At 41.3% G+C, this 14,931-nt stretch overlaps 1 protein-coding gene and 1 long non-coding RNA gene across 3 annotated transcripts in view; one reads left to right on the top strand and one right to left on the bottom strand.

Annotated features, from left to right (window-relative positions):
• Positions 1-2,838: 2,838 nt before the first annotated feature.
• Positions 2,839-4,827, bottom strand: LOC133364925 (uncharacterized). The gene is made up of 3 exons (XR_009758059.1): positions 4,687-4,827; positions 3,959-4,061; positions 2,839-3,794 (listed from the first exon to the last, which is right to left on the bottom strand). It is a non-coding gene; the product is annotated as an uncharacterized LOC133364925 (long non-coding RNA).
• Positions 3,672-14,931, top strand: part of GLI3 (GLI family zinc finger 3) — a 438,381-nt gene continuing 427,121 nt past the window's right edge. The window contains exon 1 of one of the 2 annotated variants that reach the window (XM_061585984.1): positions 3,672-3,757. The gene's annotated coding sequence lies outside the window, so the exon portion shown is untranslated. Of the gene's footprint in view, positions 3,758-4,252; positions 4,379-14,931 lie in introns of those variants that run through there. The other variant, XM_061585983.1, reaches the window with a different exon arrangement.

Below are 14,931 nucleotides of genomic sequence, written 5' to 3' on the forward strand. Positions count from 1 at the left end.
GGCCCTGAAAATGGTTCCCCATGCCTGATCTAATGGGAAGGTTATTAGATTACTGTGGTCAGTCTATTTCTGTCCAGGAACAGTTAATGCCAAACCAGCCAGAGCTGGAAACAGGTACTCTACGCCACCTAGGTCACATTGACCTCCCATGACAGTGGAGAATTAGGATGTACCACAATACCACACACCAGATCCCATAGGGGGAGTGCAACTCCATCTAGAAATGGTCATCCTGAAATGTTATGCTGCAGAAACCTTAAAATTTCATAGAAAAATGACATGTAAGGGAGAGGATTATCATATAATCTAGCAATGTTGGAAGAGGTCTATAAGGCCATTGAGTCCAACCCTCTGCTCAATGCAGGAATCCAAGTTAAAGCATACCCAACAGGTAGCTGTCCAGCTGCCTCTTGAATACCTCCAGTGTTGGAGAGCCCACCATCTCTCTAAGAAATTGGTTCCATTGTCATACCGCTCTAACAGTTAGGAAGTTTTTCCTGATGTTCAGCTGAAGTCTGGCTTCCTGTAACTTGGGTCCATTATTCGGTGTCCTGCACTCTGGGATGACCGAGAAGACATTCTGGCCCCCCTCTGTGTGACAACCTTTCAAGTACTATCATATGTCCCCTCAGTCTTCTCTTCTCAAGGTTAAACATGCACACTTCTTTCAGTCTCTCCCCATAGGGCTTTGTTTCCATTCCTCTGATAATCCTTGTTGCCCTTGTCTGAACCCGTTCCAGTTTGTCTCCATCCTTCTTAAAGTGCGGTGTCCAGAACTGGAAGCAGTACTCAAGATGAGACAAACCAGTGCTGAACAGAGGGTAACTAGTACTTCATGCAATCTGGAAACTATACTTCTGTTAATGGAGCCTAAAATAGCATTTGCATTTTTTTTCAAACAGATCGCACTGTTGGCTCATATTCAGCTTGTGATCAACAACAATTTCAAAATCCTTCTTGCCAGAGCATGGAAAAATTACTTTTTTGAACTACAACTCCCATCAGCCCAATCCAGTGGCCAGGCTAGCTGGGGCTGAGTTGTAGTTCAAAAAAAGTAACTTTTCCAAGCTCTGCTTCTTGCATGTAGCATTGCTGAGCCAAGTCCCCCATCTTAGAACTGTGCATTTGGTTTCTTTTTCCTAGGTGTGAACTTTGCACTTATCCCTGCTAAATTTCATTCTGTTGTTTTCAGCCCAGTGCTCCAGCCCATCAAAATCACTTTGAATTTTGTTTCTGTCTTCCAGGGTATTGGCTAGCCCTCTCAATTTTGTATCATCTGCAAATTTGATAACCATTCCCTGTACCTCCTCATCCAAGTAATTAATAAAAATGTTGAAGAGCACTGGGGCCAGGTCATCTGGCACTTCACCCATTCTCCATGATTTTGCAAAGATAATAGACAGAAGTTCTGAGAGTTCTTCAGCCAGTTCCTTCATTACTCTAGGATGCAGTTCATCGGGCCCTGGAGATTTGAACTTGTTCAAAGTAATTAGGTATTCCTTGACTATGTCAATCAATCTCAAGCTGCAATCCTGCCCCCTTCAACTTGTACTTCACACTTGCCAGGAGGGTGATAGACCTTCTTTTAAGAAAAGATTGAGCCAAAGTAGGAACTGAGCATTTCTGTCTTTTCTTTGTCATCTGTTATCATTTTGCTATCCTGATTGAGTAGCTGCACCACCATTTCTTTTCTCTATCTTTTACTATGGATATATGTGAAGCTTTTCTGTTGTTTTTAGCATCCCTCAGTAACCCGAGCTCTTTCTCACCTTTAGCTTTCCTGACACCGTCCCTGCAATTCTGTGCTACCTGTCTGTACTTTTCCTTTGTGGTTTGGTCTTCCTTCCACTTCCTACATGTGTCCTTTTTTTGTTTTCAAGTCACCTCTAAGGTTTTTGTGAAGTCACATTGGCTTCTGCTGTCTTTCCCCCTTTTTTCTTTGCTGGAATTGTTTGCAATTGTGCCTTTAGAATTTCCTTTTTTAGAAATTCCCACCCATCTCATTAGGGTTGCTTGCCTATCATTGTTCTGAATTTATTAAAATTAGCTTTCCTGAATTAGACTAGACTCTTCTTACCACCTTTGAGCCTGGCTTTCTCCCTGACATGCTACTTTTCTCTGTGTAGAGGATTTGTTCTATTTGCTTTTTTTCCTGTGAGCCTCCTCTCACCTGCAGTCTGAATTTACATCCAAGGAATAGATTTGCCCCCCTTGTCTGCTGTTGCTTGGGGAAGGATCATAGTTCGGTGGTAGACCACTTGCTTAATATTCAGAAGATCTAAGATTCAATCCCTAGTATCTCCAGAGGTAAAAGGATCAGGTACCAAGTGAGTGGAAAGACATCTGCCCGAGCACCAAAGAGGCACTGCCATTAACAGCAGACAATGCTGGGCTAGATGAACACATAGCTTGACCCACCTTCCTGTATTTTTTTTTATTATTTGATTTATATCCCGCCCTTCCTCCCAGCAGGAGCCCTGTATGTTTTCACTTTGATTGAAACAACCTGACTATAGTGTGTATGGATGTAGTACAGAAGGGTAAATGCTCATCCCATTTGAGTGCATGTATCCATGGCTATTTCCGTGAAGAAGAAAAAATGGCCCCAGCGTTGCATCAGAGTCCCAACTTCAACATGTGCATTGCCATTGTCATCTTACCTCTCCATCCCACTTCTACCATGAACTTTTATTGAGAGCACCAGCAACATCTTGAAAAAGTAACAGGACAGGAAAAGCTGACTCAGGAGACGAGTGAAAGTGCCAAAGCCTAAACAAATTCAAAAGTCAAAAAAGCATGGAATGTAATTTAATTCCATATATCATGCGAAATGTCTGAAAATAAGTACAAAAGTAAAACAGGAGTGACAAGACACACATGGACAGTGTTATCTATCTGAGAATCTTGATTAGCTTGTGTGTGTGTGTACGCGTGTGCGTTTTATCATCTGGGGTTGACATTCTTTAAAACTAATGTGCTAGAATTACAAGAAGAAGGAGCCACGTAAGCCTGAAGGAAGGCTGCAGCGGCGGGGGGATATCTGTAAGAGGCAAGATATGAGGCAGGTTAAAGTTAGGAGAGGGAAAAGTTAATGCCGAGGGAAGGAAGAGGGAAACCCGTCTGACAGAGGGCATCTAACTTCTCTCGTTGTTCCTCCCAGCTGTGGGAGTGGCTTCTCAGTGCAAGCCTTGGTAAGGGAAAAGTGGAGGCAGAGAAAGGAAAAGTCTGCGTGTGTGAGAAAGAAACAGCCCTCTAGCCCCAGCCCCTCTATTCTGCTTCATTCCGTTCCCAAGTGCGAGGACAACTGGGGCCTAACCACCCGAGTGGCTCACGCCTTTCAGATTCCCGCCATTCCTCCGTCCCGCCTTTTTTACTTTTTAAATGAAAGAGTTCAGAAGTGCTAAAGCGCTTGGTCTCCCTCCCTGCAAGCAGAGGAGACCTCCCCGACAGAGAAGTGATCAGCAACTCGAAATGTAATAGAGGGGGGAGGGATTTCTTTTTCTTCCTCCCACACGTGGAGATACACACAAAAAAGTTGAGCGAGCCACTGCTCTACCGGACTCGAGAGCAGCGAAATCGCTCTCTCCCGGGTAGACTGTCTCCCCTCCCCTACTAACCGAAAGGGGGAGGAGAAGGCGGGGGGAGGGAGGGAGGGGGGTAGCGGTGTTAGGAGCAGGACAGCCCCGCAACATCTGTAAAACTTGGACGGGAGGCGGCGGCGGCAAAGGAAGCAGCAAACAGACAACTTTTCGAACACGTGAGTATGAGCGTTGAATGTTTTTCTTTCCCTTCTTCTGTGGATTAAGAGAGAGGGGGGGAAAAGAGAACAAATTAGACCAAACAAAAAAAAAATCCCAAACGCAACCGCAGCGAAGGATAGAGAAGGAAGAATGCCTAGCGACGGGATCTTTTTTCGTGCGTGCAAGTTTTGATTTGCGAATTAGCGTGGCAGACTTACTTCTTTCCTCTTTTTGTTGTTGTTGAACCGAATCAGAAATGTCACTCAGGGCTAGTGAGTCAGAAGGGATCGGATTACAGGGTCCATGGAACTGATGTAAGATCTTGGTAGAGAAAAGAGAGAAATCAACGCACAAAACAGGAGGGCGAGCACGCTCTGTGTGCGTAAGAAAGGCAGAAATAGAAAACGGCATAAAACACACGCAGCCCTCCTGCTCCTCCCCCCCCATATTCCTCCCTCCCCCTTCCAAAACAGAAGCAAAATGCCCTCATTCATACTCGGGGACCGGTGCTGTTAAGTTGGCTGCACGGGAGCAAGTGCTCGCATTGTGTGCGGCGACGTGCGGGTGAGGGCCCCGATCTTTTCCTATGGGAAGTTTCGGGCTGTTCCCGACCTCAGTAGAAGCGGCGGCTGCAGCAGGTAAGTGGTCCCGAGTTTTTTGGCTGTGTTGCGAGGGGGGAAAAGTTCTTTGTTTAACTTGCAGCGCGCCGGGTCGTGCAAAAAAAGAAGTCAGAATAGATTTTTTTTTTCTCCAGGAGGGAGGGAGAACAGCGTCCCTTTTCAGGACTTAGTTTCTCATTTGACTAGAGTCAGAGGATGGGGAGGCCAGAAGGATGGAGAATTAAGACACTCAAGTGGCTTGCAGCTCTTTTGGAGGTGAAAGCTAAGGCTGCAATTCCATACACACTTACTTGGGTGTCAGTCTCATTGAATTCGATGGGACTTACTTCCGAATAAGTATGGGTCGGCTCGGGCTGCGGAAGGCATAAAAGTGCGGGATGGTTAACCTCCTTTTCCAATTCTCACCCTCCTGACTTGCAATGTCTGCCCAGCTACGGTCCGAGAGGATCTGGAGGCTTAACGTCCCGCAGTTCAGTTGAACTGAACATTTTGCAGGCTTGCAGCAGCTGCTTAACCTCTTCCAAAGGGGCGGGAGGGAAAAATAGCGCTTATTTTCTTGCCAGCAGTTTCTGTGGTGGCTGGAAGTTTGCCACATCTGGAAGGGTGGAAGCAAGTGATCGGATGTGGTACTGTACACAACCTTAAGCTATTATTTGTAGTGGTAAGAAGGATGCCTTTTCAATCTCTCTCCTTTTTCGGAGTGATTCAATTGCTTGGAAGGTCTTGGGAAAGGGAGGTGGTGTGAAGGAAGATGGAAGCAAAGCTTCTAGTTAAAAAACAACAACAACCCTGAAAGTTAAAAGCTAAACTTTAACAATAATCTTCGGTTATTGTTTCAAAATGAGGAAATGGGTCCTGTGGCAACTTTAAGGTTGGTTAGTTTTGGCATGAACTCGTACAGGCAAGAGCCTACTAAATCAAATGCTTGAATTTCCATTGTTGGCTGACACTTTTGCAATATTCTGGCAAGGTGCAAACCAAAAGCTCTCTGGATCTGAATATATTTCTGTTGTCCAGATTTCTCCTTTCCTTGGGTTTTGGCTCCTTCTTCCAAACTTCATTCTCTGGATGGTGAAGACTGCATGACCGGACAGCTATATGAATCACACCCAACAGTTAACCTTCTCAAACTTGGAAAGAGGGCTAGAGGCCGCTTGGAAAAAGAGGCAGAGTAAACAGTTGCAGACAAAGCAATTTGAATTAGACTCTTGGACAAATAAGCGCATCAAAAGAACCCTAAAAGACTCCAGGAAAGTAACTGTTTTGTTATGTTAGTATAGGCCTTCTACTTTGGGTTGTTCATGGTTGCAGCATTTGTAACTGGGAGGCTGCCATTGCATATTGTCCCTTGCAAGCACCATGTGGGGGAAAAGGTACCCCCCCAACCTCCCTATCCTAAATTATTTCAATCCTCTGGTGTATCATGTCGATGCCATCTTTGGGGTCTGGTGTTTGTGGCCTTCTGCCAGTTTATATGTAGAGATATTGACACAAAACATTTTCTGGCTGCTCTTTGCCAGGTGTTCCATATTTTCCAGCTACCACTTCAGTTTGAAATGAAGGGCCGTTCACATCCCAGCCTAACAGAGCCTTTTTAAAGCCCAAGGTGTAGGTGGCTGCCCATTTTGGCAAGCTAGTGTACAGAGTGCTCTTAAACAAACCAGCATTGGCTTGCTGAGTAGAGTGTATAATGTGAACTCACCTGTTTCGTGGGCATTAAACTTTTTTAAAAATGTCAGGCCTTGTCAGTTTTGATGTTTGAGCCTACAATTTTAATTTTATTCTCATGGGTCACAGAAAAAACTCACTTGTTCCCAAACTTTCTGAATACATGGCTCATTAAACTACCAACTGTTTTTAAGAAAAATACATTCAAATGCCTTTCTCTGTGTCCACGCTATGATAAAACAGAGTACTTACCTGAATCCAGTGAACACTGAGGAATAATGACCAAGCTTATGCTGAGGTGGGGGTAGAGTAGGAAGGAGAGAAGGGATTGGTTTTTTTCCTTCTTGAAGATTATAGGCTGACATTTCTCATAAGTAGCCTTTAAACTGTTCAACATATTTATACACTTACATTCTTAATTTGGAATGATGCCTTGGTGATTGATACCTATAATTGTTTCCTTTAGGCTCTTTACTAAAAATTAATTGGGATCTGACAGTTTATTAATTGCGTATCTCAAAGATTTTTTTGAGAGTAGAAGTGTTTAAAATGTAAAGAATTCTGAACATTTGTGAAATACAAATGAACACCTAACTCTAGCTAAGGGTTGTTTTTGTTTTTACAGATAGCCATGAATGACTTCAACAGTATAAACTATATAAAGTATTTAAAGAATTTATTTGAGGTATTGCTTGTAACATACTGGTACATGACTTGTAGATGGTTATTTTTGAGCCTAATTAAAACAAACAGCAAGTTGCATCAAATTGACTGTAAGAGGCTTCTACTTTTTTGTTAAAGCAAAATAGCTTCCATTCTCTGCATGTTTGCTCAGAAGCAAGTCCTACTGAGATCAATGGACTATAGATGGAGCAAGTGTGTATAAAAGATTGCAGCTGATGTAATTATTACGCTGTGTTCCCAGGGTTCCCTTACTAGGAAATAAATGCCAATTAAATCAGTTGAATAAAATTTACCTTGAAACAATTATGTTTAGGATCAAGGTGAACGAAAATGGGTTAGTGAATGTAATTCTTAAAAGTCAAAAAATCAAAAATAGAGTAAGTAGAGCTGTATTTCAAGGTGTGTGTGTGTGCATAGTTTTAAACTGCATCACTGCACATGTTCAACAGTATAACATTGTTTGCTAAAGCTTTTATCTGCATAAGAAATACTAAACCAAAAAAGATAATGCATGTATTATCTTGACTAAAATTTATGCAAAACTTGTAAGTTTGTCAACAACAAACAGAAGTCTGTGGAAAAGGCAAAGTCTTTTAAATGAAAATAGTTTATGGCTGTGTTCCAGCCATCTTGCATTATTTTCTTAAGGTGTTTAATGTGGGGTCAGATGTATTTGCAAAGAGCAAGCATTTTCTATATGCAAAATGTTTAACTCGGCTTCTTTACAAACAGAACAATCAAAGCACTTGCTCTGAATGTGGAAAAGTTGTGCAGAAGTTGGTGACTAATTTCCCATTGATTCCAATGCAGCAAGGGCAACTTTCTTTGCTTTAATTATTAATAATTTTATAGAACTTTTGAGACTACTAAAGTTGTTTAATAATTCTTTTATTTATCTCTTTCTCACTTGCAATACTTTGCAATTACTTGCACACATCACTGTCTTACTTTATACCCTGCAGTGGTGTTTATTTGATGTTAGAAGGCATTTTTGAAAACTTCTACAATTTCCTCTCTGAGTAAAGCATCTGATGCTTATTAAACTAGTAAAGGGGAGGCCGGAGAGTTATGAAAGGAAACGGTTTAATGGCCATTGTTACATGCACTCCAGCGTGAGGAGACAGTAATGTACTAAGAAAAAGCAGACTTGAAGTAAGAGTGAATCAGTGAGTCATGAAATCCTCAGGAAGACCTTAGTAATGGAATGTTAATACTTTTAGACTATAGTAGAAGTCAGAGTTTCTCTCTCTATATGCAATTGTGGTAATTCCCCTAAACTGAAGAGATATTTTGAAGAAGGCATTCCTATGACTGGTCCTCTTATTCTTCAGTTTATTTTGTTTTGAAGAAGTCAAGTCGTTTTATTTGATCAGTTTGCAGTAAGGGAGATGGTAAAATCACCCAAGACATCTTTTGTTCTTATTTTACAAAAGGCTCAGTTGTAATAATAATTTCAATGAGCCTTTTAATCAGCGTGAATAAAACACACACCTTCAACTTTCTTCCTTTGCTTTCCTTCTTCTGTTGTTTATCTACACTGGAACTGATTTGTTCCAGTTTAAAAACCAAATAAAGGGAGATGGAACAAACAAAAAATGGTGGCATGTTGTAAAACTTTTTTTTAAGTTCTCTCTGTGTATTTTCCTCGTCTTTACTTTTATTTGATAGGTCTGTGAAATAGAGCTGTAGACTGGTGAAGACTTTAAATGAAATTTCACACTTTGATGATTTTTTTCCAACTTTGATATATTGACAGCAAAAGGAGCTGCAAAGCTTTTATATAACTTGAGCAGCAACGCCAAGCAGCAGTCAAACGTCTCTCTGCATTTGTGTTTAACTGCAGAAGAAAAACATGTCCATGGGCAGCTGAGGTTCTTATCAACTCCCTAATCCCAGATCCCAGCAAACCTTGAGGGCATGCCTCAGATCTTGCTGAAATCATTGTAGACTCTCTCACAGTTTGTAGATTAAATATGCTATGTGTTCCTGGCTCCAACAACAGTTTTATGAGCTTACTAAGCTTCCTGTTTCAAGATCTCATTTTTTTCTGAAGTTTTTAGGACCTGCTAAAAGTGATGCTTTCTGGGCTAAGTGGCTATTGTTAATTTAGAGACACTTCAGATATTTTATTCTGTCTGTAAAAATAGCCCAAATTGTTATTTTTATATTGGAAGGCTATTTACTTTGAATGAGCAGCTACCCCCCAAAAAATTCTTTTTAAAGGGAAATGCTGTTGTCCTCGGGCATGGGGGGGCCACAGCATTGTAAAGTTTTACATGGAACTTGATTTATTTGATGATGATAATTAGTCTGTCTGAAAATTAAACTTCTGTTGGAATTTCAGCAGTTAGGCAAAATCTCAGTATCTTGCTGATAGTTTAATGGGTCTGAAAAAAATGTATCTCTTCTCCCCCTCTTTGCCAAAAAACACTGCTCCACCATCACAAGCAGAAAAAGTAAATTGTAATCATTCACATTGTTTGAAACTGAGGGTATTTTTCCTATTCCCAAATTGGGAAAGAGCAATTTCATTTCTGACTGTTTGTTTCTCCATAGCTGATGAACAGTTAACTCCCAAGTTTCATTCCTTGTAATCATGTTTATGTATTTAGTGTAAGAGTGCCTTGTTAAAAGAAGGAAAATACCTATATCATTGTTCAACAACATGTGTCAAGTTATTCCCAAGGGAAGTTGAGCCAATTTTGTGCTTAAAGGTTATTCAGTGAATGAAATTGTGAAAGCCCATTTGTCAAGGTACTGCATGGTTTCTTTTAGTTTTCAGCCCCCAAATTCATTGTCTTCCTGGCCCAGTCATTAGTCATCAGTGTATTAGTGATGCCTTCAGGCAATGCTGCCCAGCACTTCTTCACACTGCTCTAGCTGTAAAAGTGTACTCTGCCGACTTGTAGAATTACTGCACTGATTTCCACTTGGCTAGGTTTGAGGTAAGATCCCTCCCTGCCTTCTAGCTCAGTCTCTAAGACCCTGCTTTCTTTCAAAGTCTGCTTTCTTCAGAGATTTGGAGGAATGTCTGTGTAGATATGGGAAAAGGTTAGGATTTTTCTTAAGGATGTTATGGTATGCATAATCATTGCACTAACCGTAAACTGCAAGTAGCTTGCTAAACTGAGGCATTCTGTGTCCTTTTCTTTTTAAGAGTTTCATAATTGCGTAATACTTTATCCCAGTATGAACATTTTTCTTTCTTGGTATTAAAATAGTATTTTTTAGCTTACACAATTTCTAAGAATGTGCTATCCAGTCTTCTACATGCTTACTCAAAAGTAAGTTGAACTTGGTTCAGTAGGACTACTTAAGACTGCAGCCTTTTGGTGCAGTTGCTTGGAAGCGCCATTCAAAGCTGTAAGACTTAATTTGAGGTAAATAGGGTTGATTTATTCTGCAGTCCTGTGCACCCTACCTAACTTGATCAGTAATTAACTTGGGCATGTAGGTTAATGCGGCGTGGCTTGACATTTGTAAGGCTCTTTACAGTTGTTTATTCTTAGATGAAGACAGAATTTGTGATTCTTGAGGAGTGGATTCAAAGGTAACTTCTGTTGCACCAAAACAGTAGCTTTCCAGTCACCCCCCTTCCAACGTTGCAGAAAAAAAAGGGGGGGTTAAAATGTACAACAGGACAAATGTAAAGTGCTTGAAATGAAATTTAAAAGCTGGAAGGGCTTTATAAAGTGTACAGTTTTACAATTGAAGTTCTTCTTGGAGCATAAAGTTTGTCATGCTTTTTACTGGAAAGGTGAAAAGTGTCTGGGCTTTGCTTAGAATGTGAAACCGTGTTCTATCTTTAACCAATGTATATTGGGTGGGCGAGACAATTCCAGGAGTTGAACCCAGGACTCTTAACAAGATCTTCTAAGAAGATTTTGCTTAACATCTTGATTGGTAAAAGGTGGCATGCTGGGGTCTCTGATTTATATATGCTAAATCAGAATGAGAAGGGCCCATGCAAATAGTAGTAACATTGCAGCTATTGCCAGATACTATTTTATGTTAACTATATTCTTCGTTAAGCTGTTGCATGACACTGATAGATTTAAATTTCATTGTAATTGGGATTGATGCCATAAAGCAATACATCACTTAGAATGGTAAATGGAGAATGGTAAATAAGCCATAAGAAATTCCTTGCGCCACTGGGATTCCGTAGTTAACAATACAGGGAAGGGGGATATCTGTGGCAACTTATAGCTGGTTTTTGTTGTTATTGGTTGAACAGATGAAGCCTGGACACAAACTAAAAACCTCTGCTGGTTTTGTGCATTTTATTTATCGTGAGGAGAGAGAGCACAAAAGCACCTCTCTTCTGATCATCATTGCCACCACCCTCTCATACACACAACCCCTCACCACAAGCTTATAACAATATTAGCTGAAGATGTCTTGAAGCTTGTTATTAACAAAGCAAGAGATGCTGATTGTCCTCTTCTGGGGCATATTCTCATTCTTTTGAGTGACCAATATTATAAAAGGCTTGTGTTAGAACAAGGCTGATCTTAAAACGGTTTATGCATTTCTCTTGGCACATGGTTGGTATGTGCTTATGTTGCACAGTGGGAATGTGACTGGTGACCTTAAATAAAATAAAATAAAATGTATTTCATCTATGGTTTTACCCACCAAAACACAGGGTGGATCTTTCCGTCCCTACATAATGATTAGGTCAAATGTTCTCTTTTCTCCTTTCCTTTCCTCTAACATTATGGAATTTTATGAATTTAGCAAAATGATAGCTTTGAACAAGTTTCTTTGGGGTCCAATAATTTAGATGGGAGAAAAACAGTTTTCGGCAGTTGTTGGGTACATTGTGCTGTCACTATTAACAAAATTTGAGAGATCCGAAAAGTTAACATCTTTCTTCATTTTCCCCCTCCAGCTTTGATTAGATATAAGATTTATGAATTCCTGGGAAACTGTTGTGTACTCTCCTTGGATGTAATATAAGGTAATATGGGATTAGAAGAAGAAATTTGAAAGGAACCTGAAGGATGTCTATTTCAAGTTAGGCATATGGAATTCATGAAGCTGATACTGTTGTGCAGTACTGAGTAGTAATTTTATGAGATTCTCAGGGGCCTTCCCTGAACAATTGTATGCAACAGGACACTCCTTCAGATTTAGTAGGATACAGATTACACCCACACATCTCAGTATTACATTTGCATGCTATGACGTCCCCAGTGATTTCTGTGGATGTACATTGCATGAGTGTGCCAAATTCTCAAACAAATGTTGAATTTTTCTTCTAGATACTTACTACCTTACTAATTTGCCGTGATAGAAATTCTGATCCTGCATCTTTAAAAATATACTGTATGAAGATGCATGATTAACTCAGTGTATAGGATTTCTCTTTTTTAGGATAACTGAACAAGGCTGAAATAAAATAGTTAGATGTCAACATCAGTTTTTAGGTGTTACAATCAAATTCTGAAACTGGGTAGACAGAATGTTTCAAATTCCTTTGTATCTATGTCAGATTTTTAGATGTCTGGATGACCAGATATACCTGGGATTTGTCCAGCCCTGGAACTGATGCATGATTGTTCAATAATAGCCTTTGGAAAAGATCCTTCAATCTTTATTTCCCTTAATGCTGGTTAACAGCTAAGCATGAACTACAGAACTGAGTCTCCAAGCAGAATCTTCAATACTCTTATACTTTAGTGCTGAGTTTCAGCTCTTAAAATAAGGCAAAAATCCTATTAAATATTTGGCTATCCTTGATTCTAGTACAATGGAAGTAGAGTAAATGTGATATATGAGCAAATACAGAAGCTCAGACAGACTATAAAACCAGATGAAGAGATTCCTAGAAGCAGATGCTGCTTTGAGCTGACTTGGAGCTTTAAGGAACTACATAAGGATTGTAAATAACCACTTGTCAGCTTGCCTATGGTAAGATCTGCCACCGGGCAACCAAGCAGGGAAGATCTACAAAGGCTCTCACCACCTTTAACTAACACTGGTACGTGTGAGTAGGCAGGCTAGTAATGAAATGTATTTACTAGTGACAAACCTTTAGAGGCTTATTAGCAAAACAGAATTAGAACATTAACTCATTGTAGTTCAGTCTGTTGTTCATTTCAGTTTATTTATTATTTGTACCAGAGGTTGCAAACCTTTTTTGGCCCATGGGCAGATCTGCAAATGGGAGTAACTTGTGGACACACACGCACACACGCCTCCACATGCAAGCACACACCATAAGTTATTTTATTAGCTACAGTAAAATGCTTCTTTTAAGCCCAATTTCAGAGGGAGAAAAGGACCCTGTGGGCACCAATAGGGAAGGAAGGCATCTGTGGAAATATGATGCTATGTTGGCAACCCCTGATGCTATGTTGGCAACCCCTGTATTATATTGCTTATCCAACTGTATTCTCTAGGTCAGCCTTTCCCAACTAGTGGGCCACCAGATGTTGTTGGACCACAATTCCCATCTTTCCCGACCATTGGCAATGCTGGCTGAGGCTGATGAGAGTTGTGGTCCAACAACATCTGGTGGCCCACTAGTTGGGAAAGGCTGCTCTAGGTCATGTAACTCCGGCTCACCTCCAGTCTTATGTAACACCATCTGAGGGGAAGGTAAAAACATGGCTACAAAGGAAAATTGGGAACTTAAAGTGTACTCCTGGTTGTTCCATGGCAAGCACGGCTTGCTGACAGTGCCGATCAGCTGATGGGTGGTGAAAGTGGGTACCTTTTGGAAGGTGCACTTTCAGAACCAATAAAAGTGTGAATGTGATGGATTTTCCGTTTTATCCCCAGCACCCATTACAAGTTATATTGCCTCTGTACATGGAAGTTGAATTTTCTTGACTTTGCTAATAGCCACACTATATCTCTGCATCTTGTTGTAGTGAAATCTATATATAAAGATGCACTTCATTCTTCATGCCAGCTTTCATTGCATAACCGCCATTTTCTAGTCTCATGAAAGATGGAGACATTTTTCTATTTATTTATTTATTATTTTTATTTTATTTATTTATTATTAAATTTATTAGTCGCCCATCTGGCTGGTTGTCCAGCCAATCTGAGCGATGTACAGATAAAACAGTAACTAAAACAATTAAAAATTTAAAAACAGTACAAACTTAACCCATCCCAAAAGCCTGCCTGAAAAGCCAGGTCTTCAGGGTCCGGCAGAAGCTCATTATAGATGGGGCATGGCGTAGATCATTTGGGAGAGAATTCCACAGGATGGGAGCCACTATTGAGAAGGCCCTCTCTCTAGTCCTCACCAGTCTAGCTGTTTTAACCGGTGGGATCCAGAGAAGGTCTTCTGAGGCTGATCTTGTTGAGCAGCATCCCTGTCGATGCTGGAGGCACTCCTTCAGATAAGCTGGGACACAACCGTATAGGGTTTTAAAGGTTAAGACCAACACCTTGAATTGGGCTCGGTACACAACTGGTAACCAATGCAACTCCTTCAACACAGGAGTGATGTGATCTCACCGGCGACTGCCTGCGATCAGACGTGCTGCCGCATTCTGTACCAGCTGTAACTTCCGAACCGTTTTCAAGGGTAACCCCACGTAGAGCGCATTACAGTAGTCTAGGCAAGTGGTGATCAGGGCATGTACCACCGGTGGGAGCAGATGATTGGGAAGGTAGGGGCGTAGCCTCTGTATCAGATGGAGTTGATACAGAGCTGCCCGGCTCACAGCCGAAACTTGAGCCTCCATGGACAGCTGGGAGTCAAGAATGACCCCCAGGCTACGGACCTGGTCTTTCAGGGGCAAACGTATCCCGTTAAGCACCAGGTCTATATCTCCCAACCTACCCTTGTCTCCCACAAACAGCACCTCGGTTTTGTTAGGATTCAGCTTCAGCTTATTCCTTCCCATCCAGCCACTCACCGACTCCAGACACTTGGACAGGGTTTCCACAGCCAACCTTGGTGAAGATTTAAATGAGAGATAGAGCTGCGTGTCATCCGCATACTGATGACACTGCAGCCGAAATCTTCTGATGATTGCTCCCAGCGGCTTTATATAGATATTAAAAAGCATTGGAGAGAGGATCGAACCCTGTGGCACCCCACAAGTGAAAGGCCAGGGATCCGAAACCTCCTCCTCCAGTGCTACTCTTTGGTATCTCCCATATATAGATACAGTGCCCCCCACTCCTAACCTCTGCAGGCGATCCCATCCTTCCTCCCAGCAGGAGCCCAGGGCGGCAAACAGAAGCGCTAA

The sequence above is a fragment of the Rhineura floridana genome, chromosome 10, assembly GCF_030035675.1.
Source record: "Rhineura floridana isolate rRhiFlo1 chromosome 10, rRhiFlo1.hap2, whole genome shotgun sequence".
NCBI classification, from domain to species: Eukaryota; Metazoa; Chordata; class Lepidosauria; order Squamata; family Rhineuridae; genus Rhineura; species Rhineura floridana.